Source organism: Opisthocomus hoazin, chromosome 11, assembly GCF_030867145.1.
Source record: "Opisthocomus hoazin isolate bOpiHoa1 chromosome 11, bOpiHoa1.hap1, whole genome shotgun sequence".
Lineage (NCBI taxonomy): Eukaryota > Metazoa > Chordata > Aves > Opisthocomiformes > Opisthocomidae > Opisthocomus > Opisthocomus hoazin.
The window spans coordinates 8,417,487-8,440,469 of record NC_134424.1 but is presented as its reverse complement, the minus strand read 5'-3'; the positions used below and the strand labels follow the sequence as shown (position 1 = coordinate 8,440,469).

The 22,983-nt window shown below is 40.1% G+C and overlaps 1 protein-coding gene across 6 annotated transcripts in view; it reads left to right on the top strand.

Annotated features, from left to right (window-relative positions):
* ATXN7 (ataxin 7) overlaps positions 1–22,983 on the top strand; it is a 90,054-nt gene that overhangs the window by 3,544 nt on the left and 63,527 nt on the right. For 3 of the 6 annotated variants that reach the window (XM_075432306.1, XM_075432300.1, XM_075432305.1), the window contains exon 1: positions 22,693–22,885. The gene's annotated coding sequence lies outside the window, so the exon portion shown is untranslated. Of the gene's footprint in view, positions 1–4,900; positions 4,988–13,473; positions 13,503–14,982; positions 15,076–22,692; positions 22,886–22,983 lie in introns of those variants that run through there. The other 3 variants (XM_075432301.1, XM_075432303.1, XM_075432302.1) reach the window with 3 other exon arrangements.

The window sequence follows — 22,983 nt, the reverse complement described above, 5'->3', positions numbered from 1 at the left end:
ATCCAGTCCAACCTATATTCTTGTCAGAAAGCCATACCAAATTTATTTAGCAAGACCTATTTTCTGTAAGCCTATGTGTAGCATTACTTTTTACCACCATCCTTTATTTCTTTGTTGATTGTGTACCATGATTTTCTGCAAGACTATATCAAGCTAACCTATTGGTGTCACCCTGCTTTCTTGTTTTAAATTATGTTAGTGTGTTATATTTTCTTTGCAGTCTTCTTCAGCCTCAGCGTTTACTGAGAACTAGTATCAGTGTTTCAAGAGCTTGTCATCTCGTTCTGTAAAAATTCTTAGACACTGGCTATCTAGTTCTGCAGATATTATAATGATAGAACTGAAATTTTTCAATCCAGTGATTGGGGTGAAGAAATGGTAGGATTTTTTTTTTTATTTTTTTTTTAGATACTAAGCACCGTGGTTCTTAGCCTTGTAAAAAGCTTTCCTAACTTGGACCCTTGTGTTTCTGCAGAGTTAGCACATTTTCACAGAATTACAACATAACGAGAGAAGGGAGAGTGAAAATGCTTCTTGCGGCTGTGGTGACAATAACAATAATTTAAAAATGCAACATTTTATTATCCGAACTGTAATCAGTTTTGCTGTCTACAGCTCGTGTTACCAAGATTGATTAAATGTGCTGTTAATACCGTACTTTAAGAACCAGGCTTCTGTCAGATAATAATGTAACCACAAGCTGTATGCTACAGGATTGTTTTTATTTCCTATTTTTGACTTGTAACTGAAAGAAGCATGTAAAATTCTGGAATTTTTGACTGAAGCAGTTTGACAAATACAAGTACTGGAAATACTGTGTTTGTTACAAAGACATTTCATTACTGCTACTACTTTTCTCATGAAGGGAGACAAAAACATATCTTAGTCATTTAAAAAACAATTGTGCTGCATGGCCCTTTAAAATAACTTTTTCCTAAGTAAGGGCTCTGTCTCTTGGTTCATCTAGGTTATACAGATGGCATTTGATATTGCCCTTTTATAGATACCTGCACAGGAATTGTCTAACAGCTTTCTACGTTTCATATCTGGATCCTACTGAATATATATGAAGCTTGAAGATCAATTATTGTACATTTTAAGGTGATCTGTCACGAATGTATTAAAGCTTGTCAAACTCAACTTGAAACTGCGTGATACTGGAAACTGAGGCATTCAGTGTAGAAAACGGAGCTTACAGGTGCAGGGATGCTCCCAGGGAATGAAAGCATGCCTTCCTTGTGTGCGTGTCAAAAGGTGCTGTAGTTGAGGCAGTGGAATTTTCAGAAGTGGTAGACTGCCGGGGTCGTGATGCCTGTTCCCAGGGGCTTGGTAGCTTCTCATTTGGTGAGGACATCAAGTGTTTTTAGCAGGTAGCTCATGAAACGCAGTGTCATGAAACTGCTGCAAGACAGATTAGATGGCAAGCTTTTTCTTCTAATCTAAAAATCGTAAACGCTGTAGACTTCAGCTGCCTGTGCGATGCCTTGGAGATCCCACATGGTGTCTGCGCTCTGTGATTTGAAATGACTGTCGAGTAATTTTAGGGTGGCATTTCGTGTTTTGTGTATTTCATAGGGAAGCAGCCATTTATTCTTTTGGAATTGTTTTCAGCAGGATTAGTCAGTTACCTAGTAGCCTCTTAGTTTGTTAGCAGGATGTTTTCAGTGTGGCTTTTTTTTTTTAGTTAAAAAACCAGCATATTTTTGTTTTTCCTTCCCCAGTCCTTCAATTCATGGGTTTGGTAGCATTTATATTGTGCCCTGAAGATGATCAGTGGCATGCCAGAGTTTTCAGAGGAAGAGGTGGATGTTGAATGAGGTTTTAACACTGACTAAGAAGAAGAATTTGTCTTTGTTGGCATCAGGCCAAATGGTAAATGTTTGTATTTAACTGTGGCTTGAAACGTTGGATGAACAGTAAGAGAGTTGCGAATGTAAATAACATGTTTAAATAAATAACTGTTAGTGCTACTGAGGAGATTTTGCACAAAGATCACACAGGAAAACAGGCATTTCCTCCTTTGGAAAGCAGCTCCTGCCTGACTTCAGAGCGGCATTTTCTGAATCACGTGGCCACATGCTTTGACTCGGCTAAGAAAGCTGAATCAGAGCTATTGCGCAGCTTCTGAGTCAGCTTTTCAAAGTTTAAAAAAAGGTGGTTGGTTGGGTTTGTTTTGTTTTACTTTTTTTTTTTTTTTAAAGCAGTCCAAATCTGTAGAAGAGCTAGAAATTTTACAAGGCTTTGAGCTTGGGCGTGTCATGGAGAGATGTTGGAAGAAACGCTTCTATCTCAGAAGATGAAGAAAGAGAGTATCAGGTCTATAGCGATAAGCATATGTTTCTCATTTTAAATTGGGTTTATGTTTTGCTTTGGATTATTTTATTGTTTATTTTCTTTTAATAGAGTAACTCTGTCAGTGGGTAGTGTTTAAGCACAGCTACAGTTTACAGTTCCCGTAAAACATGATACACTGAAGCATGTTCTCACCTCCTGATTTCTGAGTGAGGGACAAGCCTGAGCAGTGAAACAGAAATAATTGGAGGCATGGTCGCGTGCTTTGGTGATGTCTGCTCACTTTTGGGTTTTAGTATGTCACATGTTGAATGAAAACACTGAACTTCTGTTTCTGACCGTCGTTATCCTACCAGTAGTGACTGGAAGCAGGGTAAAACTCCAAAGAGGAGTTGTGGCCTTGTTAGGAAGAAGGCACGCTCTCCTTGGTTTCTTTTTCTTTTTCAAGTGTGCCAAATGGAGCTTCTGAACTATTGCTTCAGTAGCTGTCAAGGCAGATGAGTTAAAGAAGTATTTTGAGAGATGTATGATGAGAAGATAACCGGTCTTTTTCAGCAGAGACTCTCAGGTCCAGGAGGGGCAGATCCAGGTTATGACACTTCCTTACGTTTCTCGAGCTGGTTGTACCGAAGGAAAGGCTGGTCTGGCTGAGGCCAGTTGGGTCGTGTTTCCACAAAGGTGGAGGGGGCCAAACGCTTTAGTATTGCCTGGCGTTTCATTAGAATTATACCAGCCGGAGCGGCTTGAAGGAGATGATGAATCCGCATATTTTCTGTGCAGTAGCCGAAGTAGGAATGTGCTTAAATCCTGCCTATATCCAGGGCTAAGCACCTTTCTCTAGGGAACATTTTGGATTCACGCTCTCTTGAAATTAGGATCATAAGCCCTTTCTTTCAAAAAGGGAGCAGAGGTCAATCTTTGCTTTCAAAACCCAGGAGGTGGCAATGGTTCTGGTTCCCTTTTCGTCATTAGCAGAGCTGTTATCCGCTACACTGCTCACCACACGTGTGGGAGACTTGAGCCCAGCTCTGCTCCTTCCTGAGGGGATTAATGCCCGTAATTCTTTCCATCAGAGTGAATTTTGTAATCACCAGGCTGTTGACTAGTATGAGGTGGTGTTGCTGTCAGAAAGACTGAACATGACTGTATAGCCTGACACAGAGATATTAGGTCACCGAGGACTAAGGCGTTTAAGGAAATAATGCATAAAAGCAAACTAGTAGTTTCAGAAGTGCAAGAGAAAAACATGCAAGTGTGGCAAAGATTACATTTGACCTGAAGATCAGATTCTGTTCAAAGATGTATGACTGCCTGCCTGGTAATTTCCAAATTTTATGTGCAAGCAGGAATAGAATTTGGACTTGAAAAGTATAGATAAACAGAAGAAAACAAGTTGCGGAATAAAATTACCTGCTTCGTAAGCTGTTTTGGTGAGTTGTGAAGGGTAAATAGGAAAATGCATATTAAACATTGGGAAAAAGAGAAATTGGATACAAAATATGTTATCTATAAAGTGTGTGTATATACGTATGTATTTATATATACATGTCAATTTTCAGTTGACATATGAAAGTGGTTATATGTGTGCCCAAAACATTAAGCCCAAAATGTTATTTCTCTTAATAGTATTTACAAAACTCTCAAGGTAACTTTTCTTATAATAATGTTTTTAGTAGAGACTTGGTAAAAACAAGCATTCAGGTTTGCTTATTTTTTCTTTTGCAAAATGTTAATGCAGAATGTTTGAAAACCACCAGGAGTTCTTTTTAGTCCGCTGCCTTTTGCCTTTATTTTAATAAAAATTTAAATGTTGATTATACGTGGAGAGAATTGAACTAGTAAAAGAGGCAAGGCCGAATAATTGGGTTTTATAACTTAAATGAATAAAGATTATCTTGCAAGAGATGAGAGTAAAACAAAGCCATGCTAATAATGACTGCATGTATGCACCTGTGATTTCCTGGTTCATTGTAAATATTTTCACTTCAGTTTCATTCCAGTGCCACTTTGGCAGTTACGGTTTGGGTTTTTTTCATTTTTGAGATCTGCTTGTGGTTTTTCGGGAGGGGGTGTGTGTGTATATGTGTAAAGTTAGGATGGTGTTGATAATAACATATCCTGAAGTAAAATTATGCACACGTTTACTAAAATAAAGCATATGGGGCATTTTTTCTTAAATGTCATGAATTTGAAATTTAATCTTAGAAGTACCTAAATTGCACTTGAGCTGCAGCCACTTTGCCGGGATTGGAATAGGATGATATTTACAGTCAGGTTTGCTAGTAAAGCTGTTCTTTCCCGTTGTTACATGAAAGACTGACACAAAGAGGAGCAACTGAGTGTAACTTTAGTTTATATCATCAAACAAATGGAAGGAGATAGCTCAAGAGCTGCTGTTCTCAGATGTGTACATTAAAGAAGGCTGCCCTTGTCTTGCAAACTCTTGAAGGGATTTTGAACTTTACTAGTCCTCTCGAATGTTGGTGTAGACTTGTAATACAGTGATAATGCAGGTAACGAGTTTCCTAATGACTGAATTATTCTTACTGAATCTTTTTTATTTGTAATTGCCTCTTCATAGAGTCTGTTCCCCATCGTGTCTTTTTAGGACTGGACTCCTAAATTTGGCACAGAGAGTTACAACTCTAAGACAGCCATTTTTGCAACCTACATTTTCTTCTTTCTGCTTGTATCAGTGAGTATAATTGCTATTCGGTGTCTTTTTTCTGGTGGCGTCTCTTTGTTGCCCTTCTGTGGAGATGGATGCTGTGAGAATGTGTGACTCCCTCAAAGAGGCCTCTGAAAGTTACTCAGCCAGTGCAGTCCTCTTCAAATGAGCAGTTGTTCTCTGTTGCCTTCTGTGCAGGTGGTGTCTTTTAAGCAGCTGCAGTACTGTCATTGCTTGCGGAAGAGTAAGTAACGGGTAGCCTTAGCACAAGGCAGCATCTAGTAGGTATGGGTAAGGCACAGGGCTGTTTGTTGTGGTTGAGAAAGACATTGCAGTAATTCATGTGGATGTGTGAATTATTTTTACAAAGCTATAGAAATAAGAGAATATTACCTTAACTATGTGTCACTGTAGTTACAGAAGAATGATTTCTGCTAATCCAGTTGCCAGCAGAGCCCAGACCTCTCTAGGCTCCATTAATCCTTTTTGTTGAGAAAGGAGGAAAGAGTCATCGGAAATTCCATGATCTCTTTTGCCAGAAATCATCTGATGTCAAGTCAGAGATCTTCCAGGCAAGTGTCTTCATCGAGAGGAATGCTGAGACTGTGATGCAATTGTCTGTTGTTATCAGGGAGTTTAAAGCTTAAGAGTAAAATTTGCTTTAGAAATATAAATACTTCCAAAATAGAAAATTTAACTACTGAGAGTTTATGCATGGGAATGTAATATTGGAGGATATATAAAAGAAAAAACTCACCTTTATGTGGTCACATTTTGCAAAGGTTTGCTTGATATTTTCAGATTGATTTCTGACTTTTTCTTGCTAGTTGGCTGTGTTTGTAGTGCTTCACCAGCTCTTCTTTGTGCACCATCTCTGGTATCAACAGGAAAGTGCACAGTTTTACTGCAGGGCAATGGGGCCCGCCTCATTTTTATATTTGTGCTCACACCATACTAATGACATTTTATTGTCTCAGGAACATGACTGGAATTTTTAAAGTGGTAAGAATATCATGTATACTTTTGCTTGGTTTATTTATAAGTACAAAACACTACATATGGAACAAGTGCCTTCTGTGTTCCAGCTGAGCTTCCTAAACTTTTGTTAGATAAAAAAATACACACATTAGTAAGGATCCTGAGTTTCTGAAAATCAGACTGCTCAGTCTCCTTTAGTTTTGAAATAAAGTATTAATTAACTGCACACAATCAGGGCAGCAGGAATGAAATTAGGAAAGAGGAAGTGTGGAGACATAAGTGAAATTGCTTAAAGAGCTGAAAAACATGATGCATAAACAAGTGCTGAAAGAAAGCAATTCCTTAAGTAAGAAGGGGCTGAGAGGGCGAGAAGACACATCTGTTGAAGCGCATTGCATAGCGGAGGGGCTTATGGCAAAGAAATGGATCAGGTTGCAGCAGTGAAGATTCATCATGGACAAACACAGTTTTCTAGTGGCAGTACTGAAAGGTTGGAATAATCACCTGCGGGACAATGGCGCTTCCGTTGCCTGGGGTCTTTAAGAACAGGTTCGGTTAGCTGTGTTGTTCCCACCAGATAGTTTAGTTATCATGCCCTGGGGCTGAGTGATGGACCGTCTGACCTTTGGAGGTTCCTTCCATAACTCCTTTGGTTAACAGACCCCTAACTACACATTGCACAGATTTTAATGGGATCAGAGTACGAGACTGATACACACCAAAACCTGTTTTCCACCTCTGTGACCTATGGAATTTGTTACACGTATGAGAAAGGCTATGGTAGTTGTCAAGTAAAGGTCATGTTTTTCAATGGATTCAGTTTTTTAGGGAGTGTTCCTTGCATGTCATCCTCCAGGACAATGCTATAGCGAGCACCTGTCCTCCTCCCCTTTAAATAATATTCTTCTGTGCCATGATGTTGCATCCAGGCCAGTTATAGAATTGTTATTATGTTTGGAAAAACTAAGAGGATGCGTGGAGTGGCTTGTGGGGAAGAAGTGTGGCCTGAGCATGGATCTGAATGAGCAATTGTTCCAGCATGCATGAGGTAGAAATTGTTGATGTCAGTAGACTACAGCTTCACATTTGCTTCATACGTAGGCAGCCACATTCAACAGTGAGCTTTGTAATCCCACTTAATTTCATTTTATCTGTGAATACGTATGCCCTTGGGAAAAATTAGTTTCTTAGTGGGACTAGCAGGGAGAGGAGGCATACTGTGTGACCTGGAGGTTGTGTATCTATTGCAGTGATAAATGTGAGAAATCTTGTGTTTTTATAATGCTTCATTACCAGTCTTCTTGACCATCAGCAGAAGAGCAAGGAAACTGGAGAACTGATTTCTTCACAAGACGTTATTAGCCATAGCTAATAAATTATTTTAATAGCTAAAGAGGATGCTAGCACTTGCTTAAACAGCTGTGGTTTCATATCTGTGTATGGTTTGCAGAGAAGGTAACTGCTACTGGGAATATGTTGAAATGCAAATTATTACATTCTCCAGGTAAAGAATAGCCAAAAAATCTGTCCTTTTATTCAGTTAAAGTGTATCTAGTGGGTGGTTGATTAATGCTTGAGTATTGAGCGCTCTGTTAATAGCTATGTAAGTAGTAGTAGTTAGAAAAATATATTATTTTTATATGGTATAATAAACAGCTGTGAATTAATGTAGTGTATAAATACATGTCAAATTTACAGTGTGTGAGAAGTGTTCCTGGCTTGGGCTTTTGTAGACATTTAAGCCACTAGTGTATTTGGGTCAGTATGAATGTATTTCTTAAAATGAAAATGTTAAGGCTTTTAAATTAAATTTCATGCCACTAGAAAGATATTTTTCATCTCGTTAGTATCACTAATGTCATTAATATTAAAGCTTTGTCAGCATTTTTACATGAGTAGTCTTTGAAAGGTCACTGTTGCATCTTGGGCTAATGAAGTTTTGTATTCAGTTTCTTGGCATGCCCTAGCTTGTTTCTTAGCAAAAAATCTGAAACACAGGATTTACTTGAAAAGCAGTATAGTGCTATTTTGTATACATTTTCCCCACATGTACAAATTAAGTGTTTATAACAAAATGCAATTGCAGTTTTTGGAGAAAAGCAGGGAGACATGGCCCCAATGCTCATTAGTCAGAAGGCATGTGAAGAAACCCAAATAATTTAATTTTTTAAGCTAGTCGTAACTTTCTAGAATGTGAGTTCTTGTTGTTTCTGAGTGGGATTAACATTTCTCTCATTGCTCTTAACATTTTTCCCCTTGTAACCAATACTGTGTTTCCTGTGAGGCGGAGTACGCTGACTCTAGATGGCAGTCACTGTCAGGCAAAGGGAAGGAAGGATCATCCTGGGTTGCTTGGCTTGGACCCTGCAAGTCTTTGCACCAATTGGCTTCTCTGGTTGCAATTTTTATGGTGTTGGACAGCAATGTAAGTGTCACCTCGGCTTCTCTCCCTTCCGAACTGCGACAGAGATACTGTGAAGAAAGAAAGAAAAAGCAAAGGGCAAAAAATAAACGAAACTGAGAAAATGTTGCAGTGAAACATTCACAAAAGACAGCTTTAGTAATGCTGACAATAATAAAGAGATTTCTTTTGTATCAGCAAGACTTGGTCCTAGATTAACAAAAATAAATTTGTCTATAAGGGGAGAAATGCCAGTTTCCCACTAAATTCAATTTCGAAGAGCAGAATAGATTGACCAAGGTGCAAGCGGGGATCGTGGGAGTGAAGGAATGCGTGGTTGTAAATCTCATTTAATCGAGTGAGGATTTCCTCACGGTCGTGTGCTCATGTTGTTGGAGAAATTGTGCTCTTTTTGTTTAAGACCTTGTGTCTTCCCCCGCCCTCCTGGCCACCCATCCTCCCTTCGCAGCATCCAGCCTCTTTTAATTTCCAGACTCCTTCCCATCATTCTGCAGGTAATTCCTTTCCTTCACGCTTGTTAGCAGTCTGTCTCTTGACTCTCCACTCTGTCTCTTCTCTTGAAAGTAGGATGGGCTTTAATTTTTTTCTCCCCCTTTCTTAGTAGAGGTGCTGTTTGCCTTCCTAACTCGTCACCAATAAACATTTTGATGTACCATTGCAATTGGAAAAGGCAGCAGCACTCAAGCAAAGGAACAGCAGTTTCTCAGCGCTGGCTGTGTGGGGATGATTGCACTTCATGAGATGAATACTGCTTGATAAGAAAGCTATTGTTATAATAAATACAGTTCAAAACCAGGAATTAATCTATAGACTTTATTGATCTCTGGTTTCAAATGCAGTGCCAAATTACAGTCTTGTTTACGTATGTGCAAATCCCAAGAAACTCTTTGGAAAGTGCTGGACTAGTTCTGGATTTACAGAGGTATACTTTAAGATCAAGTTCTGGCCTTCAGTTTCAATAATGAGAAAATGATTTACTGTTATATTGCATATTGTATTAACTGCCAGCATTAGTAAAGGGACTGTGATCTATAAGCACTTTGCAGATATTATGCAGGACATTTTCTGCACTAAAAAAGAGTAACTGAAAATCAGAAGGTCTTGATTGTTTCTTAATGCAATCTTAGCAACAAGCTTTTAATTTCTTAATGTACTAGTTTGACAGTGCAAAACTACTAATTTATGAAAGGGACAGTGCGTTAGTTGCAGAAGAATGAAAATAGCAACCAAAGCTTTAATGAGGTCTTTTTTTCTACATGTTTATAATGAAAAATACCATTGACATTTTATGCCAAGTTTTACAATTCACAGTCAAGTGCATTTTCAGAGCCGGTTTGAGAAATGTGGACTACCGTTTATGAGGGAAAGCTTTCTGAGAGTTAGCAGTAATTTAGTACAGTTTTCTGTGTGAAGTTTGTGTGCAAGACAAGATAGAGATAATTCCGGTGTTATGTCAAGATTATATATTAGGATGACAGGTATCACAGTCCCTAATAGATTGCACAGTACAGAGATAATGAAGAGTGATGCTTTCTGTTCCCAGCTGTGCCTTGGGCCTGGTAGGTAACTGTGGGCAAATCAATCCTGCCTCCTCAGTTTCTCTCACTGTATAAACGATGGTAATGATGTGGATTATTTTGTGTTTTGTTTTGAGATCTAAAGGGAATACATAGAACTGAAGCAATAGGAACATGATGAGAAATACAAGGTGGTAAAATAAGCGTCTATGTTGCAGACAGCTTTGTACTGGCAAGTGATTATGAATTTATTGACTGTACTGATCTTTCCCGTTGAGGGTATTACGATGTACTTGTTCACAGGATTGTAGGAAAAAAAACCCCTGCTATTTCTTATGCTAGCCTATCTTTCAGCTTCTTATTCGGAATTTACCGTAAGGTTATTCTGCTTTTATTCTTGTCCGTTACCATCCCCATGAGGGACAGTTAAAGCTGTAGTTAATGGAGGATAAGGACAGCAAAGGTCTGTCTGTCTTTCTTTTCTCTATCTCCTCCCTTTCTATCTCTCCGTCTCTCTTTGGCCATTGAAAATGTAGGTCATATTGCATCACCATAAAATGGAACAGTCAGAAAGGTGTTTGAAAAATGCTGACATCCTTAGCCTGGGGTGCGTGCCAGTGTCCTTTGTTTACATTGAGAATAGTGTTGTACCTGTGTAAGAACCAGCATCTGTGTTAAGGTTAGTGCGATGGTACCTAAATTATGAGTCAGATTTTAAGATGACTTTCATCTGCCTGCAGTAATTTAAAATTAGACAGATAAAATGCAACCACTCACAATAATGATATACATGAGGAGCTAATGTGAAATCTTTAATCTGCAATAACCGTGACAGTGTAGTTTGAATAATATTACCTTTAACAGAGAAGCTCAGTAATAAATTTTGCAAATGATGTTAATCATGTACTCTGCATTGTCTTGATTAGCTGTGTCTTTCTGTCTTGAAAAGTATGTTTACATTATACATTTGTATATTATTTTCGATATAACTGTTTTACTTCATGCACCCTTTTAAATAAGCCAGTCAGGATTTTATTTATTTTAAAAAATGGAAAATCCTGATGTCAAGTGTCTTACTGCTTGCTACCAGTCTTTTATTGTTTGTGTTTCTGATGTAATACATGTTGTAATTGGTACAGCATAAAATGCAGAACATATCTTTTTCTTCTCTAGATGTATAAAAATACCATTTTTAAAGAAATGTATAATTTCAGCTGTCCTTATTTCTCATAGTTTGCAGCAGTAAGCTAACGTGTTTTATAGATTGAACTTTCAAATGGTGGTGTAAATCATACTGCAAGATGCAGGTGTTTTGAAATATAAGAGAAGATACTAAGAGAATATCTTTCATTGTTTCTGAAACTAAGTATTTTTTTAACCTTTCTCTTCTATGCTTTGTGTGGTTGTATTTAAACAGTTGAAGTGCAATATGCAAAGGCTTCTAATGACTTTGTTAATCTTACTGCTAAAGAAGACTTCAAAGTTAAAAGATAAATTGTTGGAAGATGAAACTAAAATTAGTGATAACGTGATTTGCTGAGCAAAATAATGACTGCAAATATTTTCCAGTTGCCATTAGGCAGAGGAAAATGACAGGAGTAAAAGTTAAGATCGCTCAGTGCACTTTGCTGTGCGCAATTGTTTTCAATTGTTACCAGTTTGTTTAGAATTACCCGTAAGGTGTTGTTGCTTCTCCATTGACTAAGATGATATTAGTTATTGAAGTTTGACCCTTCTCGTTATCTGTGAAGATACCTGTGCGTGTAGGAAGTAGTTTCAGAATAACTTGTATCATTAGTATATTTTGCACTGAATATTCTATTGCATTTGTGTTTGCACAAATAATAGTAAATATTAAGGTAATTCTGAGAAACACTTTATGTTGGTATACATAGGAACTATATGAAATCTTGAGATGCTGCAATTTTGGTAGTTGATATTTACAGAAGTTTGCTGTCTAAATGTAGCTGGTACTTATTTTTTAACCTGCGAAGATGTAAAGAATATCATCTCCCAACAGGAATGGGAGGGCCAGTTAGGTGACTGGTAGAGCTTATAGTTCTTATACCACATTTGACCCCCTGAGGTTCGGTAGTTGGTGGGGCCGGAGTCAGCCTCCAGCCCAGACGAGATCAGCCTGAGAATTGCTCTGGTTTATGCCTGCAGCTGGCCAGCTCGTGTTCTTGCAACACGCGCCTCCCGCACCCGGCTTTCCAAGCGGCGGAGTGAGACCTCGTTAGGTTATCCCCAGAAACAAAATGTCTAAATGAAGCCCAGTGTTGGGGTGCTTATACCTAGCGTGTCCAAATATTTGTTTATATAGATGTAGACAGACATTGTATTTTACCTAAATTTGGCTATTTAGTAGACAACAAAGGAGAAAGAATGTTCTGAAATTTAGGCGTATTCTTTGGTGCCTATTTCTGACAACTAAGAAGCACTATAGTTAAAGGAGTTTGGATAGCTGAAGCATTGGTTTTAATACTTTCAAAAGTTGGGGATGCTTTATCACATACATTCACGTTTCCTTTTTTCTAATAAGTTGCTTTACAATTACAATTTTCATGTAAGTGTGTTTCCGTTAAATGGATTATATGCATTAGTCGTTAGAACTATGCCTTTATTATATGCGTCTACGTAGATACAATTTTGACTAGAATATGGCTTTTGCTCTGCCAGTCTGTGGTGTCCTGTCTTGCATATCAGTAACTCCTCGAAGTGCTAAATAGCAACTGCAACCAAGTTTCTTCGGTAGTCAGGCATTAAGAATGACATAATGATAAGGCTGCTTTGCTGGATTGAAAATGCAGGCCCTTTTCCATTTTTTTGGATTGCTGCTTTGACTGTTTTTATCATCTTGCCATCTTTAAACTAGCTCTGCCTCTTCCAGGGTACCCAAGTGCTTGCCTTCTGGAGAGAGAGCTCCTCCTGGTTTATGCTCGATCATCCCATCGCTTCCTTGCCTTGCTCTGCGCTGACAGTTGTGGTTGTAATTGACCTGCTGTAAATTCTCAACAAGAATCGTTCCTGTTCTTTGCCACCCATTATCCAGAGAAAGAGCTCTCTTTAAAGGGTCGTTAAGCTGTCGTTTTACTCTTCTGAAACTTATTCCCTTAACTTCCTTCAAACTCAACTCCAGATGTAATCCCTACAGCAAAATTCACAGGTGGTGGCGTAGTATGCTCTGATCTCTTGTATATGGGAGTAAATTCTTGCTGATCCTTCCTTCACCCTCATCTGGTCCGGTTTTCGTACTTACCACTTACTGCCCTATTTCTAGATTTTTTTAAGTATTTGGAGAAGTCTTCTGTTTTATAGGTAGTTTTCGTTTTTACATGAAGCAATGGAACTTGCCTTTTCTGTAACATAGAACATTTATGTCAAGACAAAAGAAAGAGCGTTTTGCATGCAGAGCTCCCGTATCCCCTAAAGAAATAGGGGTAGAGATGAAGGAGTGAGATACTTCCACATCAGGGAAGTCGTATGCTTGAAGGGATTGGGATTTTGAGGCTAAACATTGAAGGATCTTCTGTGAAGGGGATGGTCCGTATGAATTCGGAGTCGCCTGTCCTAAGCAGGCCAAGGAAGAAAAGGAGTTTTGACAAAGACTGCGTTGCATTTCACGGTGAGCAGCAGCAAGAGTTGAAGAGAAAATTTTATATCATAGTATTCAATGAGATTTGTATGTGTAAGAAGGAAATACAGTGTTTTCTGAGATTTCTGCTAGTGTTGAAATTTGTTAACAATTAGTTTTATTAACCACAGATCAGAACACTGGCTGCAGATGAGAGAGAGAAAATATTACTGGACTTGGTCTCAAGTGCTGTCTGCTCAAGACAAGAAAATTTTGGATTTTACGGAGTAACTGGGGTATAATTAAGCTCGGATGTGCTGCTTAGGATCAAGTATGTCACTGAGCAAAGTTTAGAAATAGTAGATATATCTGTAGGTGATCTCAGTCAAGATAGTGTCAGCTGCTAAGCTGCAGTTGAAAAGAAAAGGAAAAAATGGGGGGGGTATATTTTATCTTTGGTGGATGAGAAGACTTTAAAGGCAAGAGCTCTGTTTGCAGACAGCTTCTCAGGAGCAGCAGGAGCCAGGAAAAGCTTCCTACTGCACCTTCCGCTGGGGCAGAGCCCTACGGCCTGTGGGACAGCTTGGGTGCCCTCTTGGACTGCATTCCTCTTGTCTGGACTTTGATCCTTGGAGGGGAAAAAGATAGTTTTCTCTGAAGTGTCATCTGGTCCCAGCACTAGGTTGGCTTATTTATATCTATAGTCATGACTTTTTAGTAGATGAAAAAAATCACTGGTTTAATTTCAAAGCACTTACAAAAATCAATTATTTGATTCTTAATATAACCTGTGCACAAGGATGGTTGAAGGTTTTTTTAAGTTTTATCAGCACTTTGGTTTAGCCATAACTAATTAGGCATTGTTTTATGCTAAAGCAAAACAAACCAGGCTTAAATTTGGTTTGTATAAGCAGTAAGTTTATGAGCATTGAATGAAAGGATTTTACAGACCTGAGCTTGAAATGATAAATGTTCCATCTGTGGGAAAGGCCTCAGTCTGTACACCTCTCTAATTTTTGTTAAATTCTTTGTCAGCAATACAGTAATAGTCACTAATGACTGTTACGTGAGGGATCATTTGTAGCTATCCGCGTTCCATGACATGGTGGTAAAAATGTCAGTGACTGCGTACCGAGAGCCCCTGTTGTTGGAGTCGTGCTATATTCTAGAAAAATCCTGTGCAGAAAATCCAGTGCTGTCGTGTTACCGGCTTGTAATACCGGCACAACCGCCTGCTTGGAAATCTGGTCAGTAATAGTGGATGTAAGTGCAGTAACTGGGCTGAAGATTGAGATTTCATCCAATGCATACCTTTCTGGTAATGTCAGGCTGCCATTTAAAGAGCTGCTCTGTACATAAGAGTGCATAACAGCTCCCTGCTTACCTTTCAATTTTAAATCCGTTGCAGAAACTGTATTTGTAAAATTGATAAAATGCTTCATATTAGTTTGTAAAGAGAGACATTTATAGTTATGAAATAGAAAAAAGGTTTCAAATGTCTTATTGCTGTACTCTTTTTGTTTTCTTTCAGAATTAATCAGGTACAAGTTAAAAAAAGCTTCCAAAATCTGAACAGATGAAGATCAATTGATAAATCAACCCAGCGATTCACCATACTTTCAAGGTACTGTGACATGCTCACCCAAATATTTTCCTTCAGCATAATATTCACATACTTTAGATGTGAGAAGCATGGAGAACAGGATATTAGCAGGGTTACATAGCAAGTCTGAAGTGTTACCAGATGCAGTGGGGAGCCTTTTTTATTTTTTTTTTGAAATGCAGGTGTTTAATATATGTTTCACTGGGAAATAAAGCGACCTTAAAATCAACCTAAAGGGAGTTCAGTGCATGGAACAGTCAAACTTAAAAAGATAAAAGTAAGTTGATTGTGTATCTCAATCATTTAGGTGAAGTTATTTGGACAATAAGATGTGGCAGACAGGCATATTTTTAATTCATTTATTACATTTTAGAAGAAGTAAACTTCTCGTTCTGAATAATTATTTTTGTCTGTTTCCACGTTTGAATGATGCTTTAAAGCATTTGAAGACTGTTAGGCTCTGGTATATACCATACTTGTTGTAAGTTCAGACAGTAGAATTGTAAACTGAGGCAAAGACTGTACAGTTGCCTAACACAGCGGCATTATTCTCCATGACGAGCATTCCTGGCAGAACGTTAAGAAAAAGAGGAAACTGTGATAATAAATTGAAATTTTGTCTAAAAAGCTGTTAGTGCAGATTGTTTTATCAGCTACTGCTAGTTCATTGAAATACTATCTATTTCTTTCTCTGTTTCCTTTACGTTTATCTCTGCTCTTTATTATCACATGCATTTCATCATTTTGTATATTTAACTTGACATCATGAAAGAAAAGACTTCACTCTAAGGCTGCAATTTCTTCACACACAGGATTGAATAATCCAGTCTGTTACAGCCTGGCTAGTATTTGCTGTGCAAATCATCTTTTAATATATTTTAAAATAGATTGCAGCGGAAAGGGTCATAACAGTTAGCATGGAGCTGGTCTGCAGAACTTACTGAAGCGGCAGAGTTAATCTGAGCTCAAGAAGAGAAAGGAATGTTTGTCATGGTGTGGCTCTTGCAGTATGTAACATTGGAAACTAGTATCTGAGGTTTCTATAACAAAGTGCTTCCCCTGGATTTCCCGGCAGCCTGGGAAGTGGCTGTATTAGTGAACTCAGAGTGCCTGGGGTTGCAAACTGAAATTGCCATTGTTCTTATCTACTTCTTCGCTCGTCGACACTAAATAGGGCCATGACATCTATCAGGTTTTCATCTAATCATAGGAAGGTCTAGATTGGAAGAATGCTCTGGACATTTTCTGATCCGACCTTCTGTTGAAGCAGGTTATCTGAGGCCTGCTTAAGCCAAGTGTTAAGGATTTCCAGCCAGGGAAAGTCCACCATTTCTCTAGGCAACCTGTTCCAATATTTAATTGTTCTTACACTGAATATTTTTTTCTTGTATCCAGACAGAACTTCTGAAGCAACTTGTGCCTGTTGCCTCTTGCCCTGTCACTGTGTTTCTTGTGAAGAGAGTATCTCCATCTTCTGTGTAACTATCTTTTCCTTATTGGAAGACTGTGATTACATCCCGCCTGAACCTTCTCTTCTTTAGGCCAAACCAACCCAATTCTTCCTCATTTCTTCAGTAAGTTTTCCAGCCTTTGAGCCACTTTGGTAGCCTTCTGCTGGACCCTGTCCAGTTTTTCAGTGTTTCTTGAACTGTCCCAGTCTTGCAGCCTGTCATGCTCTCTGTACGTAGTGACACTTCCTTTGGGTGTATCTACCTGCCTTCCAAGTTTCGTGTCATCTGCAGACTTGCTGAGGATGCATTTAATCCCATCATCCAGATTATTTTAAAAGATACTGAATGGGATTGAGCCCAGTATCGACCCCCAAGGAGTTCTGTTTGTGACTGATTGCCAGTTTGATTTTGAGCCATTAACTACCCTTTGAGCACAGCAGTTTAGCCAGTTTGCTACCAGTCTCATGGTCCACATCCGTGACCTTTCAGACTAACTCTCTTAGCACGGTTGCATGCATCCTGTCAAGTCACACAGACCTGTCCTTGTCCAGTTTGTATGATATTTTGTTGCTAACTTGCTAAGCATGCGGTCAGTGCAGGCAAGCTAGCATCAGCAAGCAGCAATCAAATGTGAGAAGAATGGTATAAATTTAAAATTTCATGGTGCTAGGCTTCACAGGATCCTTGATTTGATGTTAATCAGCACGTCAAACTTCTAAGGGTGCAAGGACTCGGGCAGCTTCACATCGTAGGTAGGCATCGTTGTGGTCTCAAGGAACTCTTGTGTCCTGTGGGCCGTGCTTGGACCCAGAGTCTTCTGCCTCGATGTATTGCCGAGGAGCCACGTAGACCAGCTGGCAAGAAACCAGGCAGGGTTATGAAACCTTGCATTGTAGTTAGGTTCCATCAGAAGATCATTGATATGAAACTGTTCCCATTGAGTGCTTTGATTTCAACAGATGGAAATTCAGCACTAATATTTTGTTACAATTGACCTGAAAGCTGTGTATTTTAATCATTCTAAATTGTAATATCATATTCTCTGTGTATGAATGAGAATTTAAAAGGTCATACCTGTTTCTGATTCCTCTGATTAAAATGACTCATCTGCATAGTTGGGTTGCCGAAATTGTTTTAGCATTTCCAAATTCAAAAGGTGATTTCAATACTTTGTGTAAAATAAAGATTAGTTTGATTTCCAAATCATGAACTAAATGTATTTTGCGTAGGTTTGCCTATTTACCTTGAACACTTGAAAACTTTGTGTCACTATTCAGTGTTTTCTCTGTAAACGTCTCTTCAAGAATGGACAGTATTTAATGACATCTAAGCAGGGCAAGGATCTGTGTTCCTGTATTCTTTATGCTACTTATTCTGCTGTAGATAGCTGCGTCGTCAGTTCTAGCAGAGATTTGACTTGCGTTTAAAGACATAGTTGACAATTAAGTAAAGAAGGAAGTGGTTGCAATGTGTTTTTAGATACTGTATATTTTATTAACACATAGCAGTGACATAGGTTTGTAATTTGGGTGTAAAAATATCTTCTGTATAGTCATTGTGAAGTTTGGGGCATCTGTTGCATTCTCATCCTAACGCAGAATTCTTCTCAGATTTACTTACATTTATTAGCCTCCCTTCCCCCATTCCTTCTCCTCAGAAAAGGGTACTTTAAGTTAGTCTTCTAATCTTAACAATATTGTTCTTTCCCCCTAGTACAGGTGGTTTATAGTAAGTATCCACAATGATTTCATATTCCAATATTTAAAGTAGCAGTATTCAGCACTTCTGAGCATCTTCAGCTCCCTGTTTGAAGTGTTACTCATAAATAAAATTATATGCATCTACCTGTTTCCAGGATCTGTGGGAAGAGGATAATAGACTGGCATGGTTTGTTGTATAGTTTTTTATTGTATTCTGCTCGTGATTATTATTCTGCAGGATCACAGTCCTGTGTATAGCTATAAAGGGAGAGGTTGTTTGATTTCACTGGAGGTGAGAGTGAGCTAAAGGTTACCATAATGCATTTTTCTAAATGCAGTAATATTTTTCTGTCGCGGGGCTTAAATGAAATGATCTGTTTTGTTGTTGCTGCATAGTTCTGTCAGCATCTAGACATGCTGATTTGTATGAACTTTTTATCTCTTGCTTCCCTACTTGCTCAATTATATTCTTATACTTCTCATACTGGAGACATACTCTGAAATGCACAAAATCTACTCCTAGTTACACCTCTGTCGACAGGCGCTGATGGGAGGGTCAGGACTTCAACATATCAGCTACTTGAGCTGTCATTTCACCCTGACTCCCATCTACCAACAAGTCTTTACTAATAATACTTGTTCTTAGTTTTTAAGCCCTTCTTGATCATTTCACACCTTTTAGCTAGAATTAACTTAATTGATTTCCTTTAACGCTGTAATGCCCCTCAGATCCTTTCCCTGACAGACTTGTTTTGTGAATTCACTATTTTTCTTTCTTCTGAGTACTGGTAAAGTGACATCCTCGTAGGTTCTCCCAGTCTCTCCCATCGCACTTCAATTCTTGCGTCCTTTCACTTACATTGTGGAAAATCATCGGTGAATCCTATCATTGTATTTCTTCCATTCTTAAAAGAGTTCATCTGCAGATCCATCCTTCGTTTTTCGTTCCAGTTAAGAATTATCATGTCTCAGGTCCTGTACGGAGGCTGTCTTACAGATTCTGACTGAGCAGCTGAGGTAGGCGTTCCCTGTTTGAACGGCTTTCCCGGACCACCTGGCGAAAGAATGAAACCTGCCGGTACAGGTGAAAAAATACCTGCGGTGTCATGCCACAAAACGACCGTCCTCTGCAGTTTTAAGCAGTTGCATGCTGTTTGTAGGCATACATTTAATCATAGTATTGCCAACCATCATTAATATGTTGTTAAATCTATTTAGTGAGCTTTAAAAATGCAGGGTTTCCTTTTTTGTGTCCTTCCTTCCTTCCTTCCTTCCTTCCTTCCTTCCTTCCTTCCTTCAGCTATGTTATATTGTTTGTTTGTTTGTTTGTTTATGCTTTCTGCATCCCATTATTTGGCTGTTTACATCATCCACTGTCTTCTGCTGGTTTCCTGCCTTGCATTTTTCCTTCTCCACCTTCTATCTGAGCTGAACTTACTCCTCCAAGTTTTTTCTCTCCATTCTCTGAATACCCATTCAGAGTCACACATGCAAGCAGTCTGTGGTTACTCACACACCCTCTCAGTCCCAGTACTGCTTCTTGGGCTATTTTGCTTCCTCAGTTAAGCCCTGGACCATTTCTTGGGCATTTCTGGACCACTTCTTGTTCTCTTAAAGGAGCACTGGCTTCCAGGCAGCGCTTTCCGCACTTCAGTGTTCTGCCCACTCCTGAGAAGAGCTGTCCCACTTAATTCTGGGTACCTAATGGAGGTGCCTAATTTATGTGCATAGTCATCCTTGGCCTCCTTCTGTGGTCAGTGGGAAAAGAAGGGCTTCTTCAAAAAGTGCTTTTGACCAGGAGGGACCAAACTGATCCCAAAAGTATCCCTGGCTCTCCGCTGATTGCCGAGGGAGCGTTGGATGACCATACTCCTGACCTGGATGTCTCAGATTCATAATAGTCACCTCTCTTCAAAGGCTACAGCTTGTATATTTGTTTTCAACTCTTATCTCCCTCTAACGTGTTGGGTTCTCAGGGTTTTGCCTGTTTTTCCCTGAAATCATTGATGTATTTGTATATAGCACTATGGAAACAATTTAAGAGAATTGAACTTGTGTGCTTAAAAACCCCAAACACATATTCAGCCTAGTGAGTTTGGGGGAAAATAAAATTCTCTCCATCTTCAATCCTTGTAAAATTCATTTTTCATCTGCCCCTATTCCTGCTGTCTGACTCGTCGGTCTTGTGCACTGAACCGTTGGACTGATGGCTCTGCTGCCCCTTTCCTCCCTCTGCTGGGATACTGATGTATTCACGACAGAGTGGGAAGAGATTTCACTAGCGGAAGAGGGTTCACTACAGGACAGCCTAAGGCCCAGATTGCAGAATTAGATCTCGAGTGGGAAAATACAGGGGAAAAAAGGAGAAGTTATGAAAGAGGGAGGGGGGGAAAAAAGCAACAACCGGTTTGAAAGAGCAAAAAAGAGCAAGAAAGGAGATAATCGAAGATGTATGAAATAAAGGTGTTTTACCCATTTGGCTGGCATTTTTAAAGCAAGAGGCACTTTTGAGTAACTTGGTGAGCGTCAACCTTCGAAACTGAAAAGCTGATAATATGTTGGCTTGTTAAAGTAGTTAGCTTAGCAGTGTAATTTTGCCAGATTAAGCCATTTTACTTTTGACATATATGTATCAGTGATGTTTAAAGACAAGAATTGTGTGATGTGTGAACATGAAAATGATATGCCATGGTAAAATCTGTCACTATTAAAAGGTAGGTGTTGGTGTTCTATGGCTCTGTTTGGTCACCCATCGCTATATTCGCTTTATGGCCTGTGTAAAATAAATAAGAGCGAAAGCCTTTATGAATTCGATGGACACTCGGCTGTATCGATGGTTGTTTTTCAAACTGCAGCTGCGACAACTTTCTGACAGCTTTCTCCAAAACAAAGGAGAGATGTGTGAAGGCAGTAAAGTTTCCAACATAAACCAGAGCATTTGACACAGAGAATATCGTTCTGTCTGTAACTTGCCTTATCCTGTGGCTGGACTTGAGTTCAGCTACGGGTATTGTATCAGACTCCATTGGTGGAGCACCTGAAGAATTAAGCTTGAAAGAAATCGCTTACAGATTTTTTCCTATCCGCCTTCTATACCACAAAATCAGCTTAGGTTCAGTTCAGAAATTGTTCAGCACCTGACTGACAGCTTTCTTCCAGTGACGTTCTTAATTATAAGTAGCTTTCTATAGTATAGAGTATACTGTTTGATAATTAATCAAACAATAATGCCCTCCATCATTTATCTTTAGACTCTGCTCGCATAAATGCCTTTACTCATGGCTCAGACCTAAGTTGATGAGTTATTTCACCGTTTTGGGAAGCTGCAAGACAGTTACAGACACGCGTAACTGAGAGATCAGGACCCAGGTCAAGAAGCTGATAGCCTTGGTTAGTTAATCGTGCTACAGATGTCTGCAGTAGAAGTCATTGTTGCTATCTTTGTCTAAATCTCATGGTGTTTGCCTTTTTTTAGCGAGTGAAGTGAGACTCACAGTGATCAAGAGGAGAGAAAAATCTCACTTGCTGTTCTGTGTTAGATGTACAGTTTTACAAGATAGGTTCTGAGCGTGGCATAAACGATCGGTTGGGTGGAACACTGAAACGATTCTGATAATTACAACCTGTCCCATCCCATATGACGATTGTCTGAGGAGCTTGTGTTTGTACATCTTTTGTATGCACAAATTCGGAAGGAAACATCTATAGCTTGTAGAGTTCCACACTTTACATGAAAATAGCGAAGCCTGGGTGCGTGCACACCTCTGGAGGCAGATTCATTTACAGCTCTGATTTCTGCTCTCTCGTTTTGCGGATACGCGTACGGGACCTGCGAGCGGTTCCGCTGATGGCGCGGGTCCCGTGCTCTGCAGCTGGCGCAGGGGCCGAGTACCCGTGGAGGAGGCACACGGAGGATGAGATGCGCGCCCGGGCTGCTCGTTGAGGAGGTGACTGGCAGGGGATGAAGCGTGGCCAGAAACCTGGTGGCCCGGGACTTTGACATCGGCGCTTGCACATCCAAGTCCATAGAAGAGAAAACCCTGCGTGTGAACGGATCCTAAAACGGGATTTGTTTTCCCTTTTTATTTTTTAAATCGAAGAACTTGATTTTGCAAAGGTTAAACTTGGTCCCCGAGAGTTTTTCAGGCAGGAAACCATCCTTTCATCCACCGCTCCAGCGTCATCCCGAAGTTTAGGCCGGGAAAAAAAAGCTGCTGTTTGAAAAGAAACGAGGAATAACGACCACAGGACCCCCTTCCCCCGAGGGAGGCGGGTAACGAATATAACGAAGGCAACAGCGAGCAGGAAACTCGCTCCGGGCGGGCCGCCGCCCGCCCGGAGCGAGTTTCCTGCTCGCCGTTGCCTTTAAGGAGGCGGCGGTTTTAAGGTGGACCGGTGAGGAGGGGCGGGACGCGAACGCCCGGCTCCGCCCCGGAGCGTCGCGTCGCTGGTTCGTCCCCCCCCCTCCCCTTCCCGGGGCAGCGGGTGCCAGGCGGGGTTGTGATGCGGCCGTTGTTTTTGTAGGGTCGCGGCCCGCGGAGGGCGGCGTAGCCCTGCTTTCGCCCCCGCTCCCTTCCGCCGCTTTGTTAGCGCAGACGCGCACCGAGGCGGCGAAGAGGAAGGGAGCGCTCCCTGTACAATAATGGGCGCCCGGCTCCTGCCCCCCGGGCCGCCGCGGAGGTGAGTCGAGGCCGGTTCCCCGCGGGGAAGGGAAGGGGAGGGGAGGAGGAGAGCAGAGCCGAGCGGGCTGACAGCGCCGCGGCGCTTCCTTAAAAGCG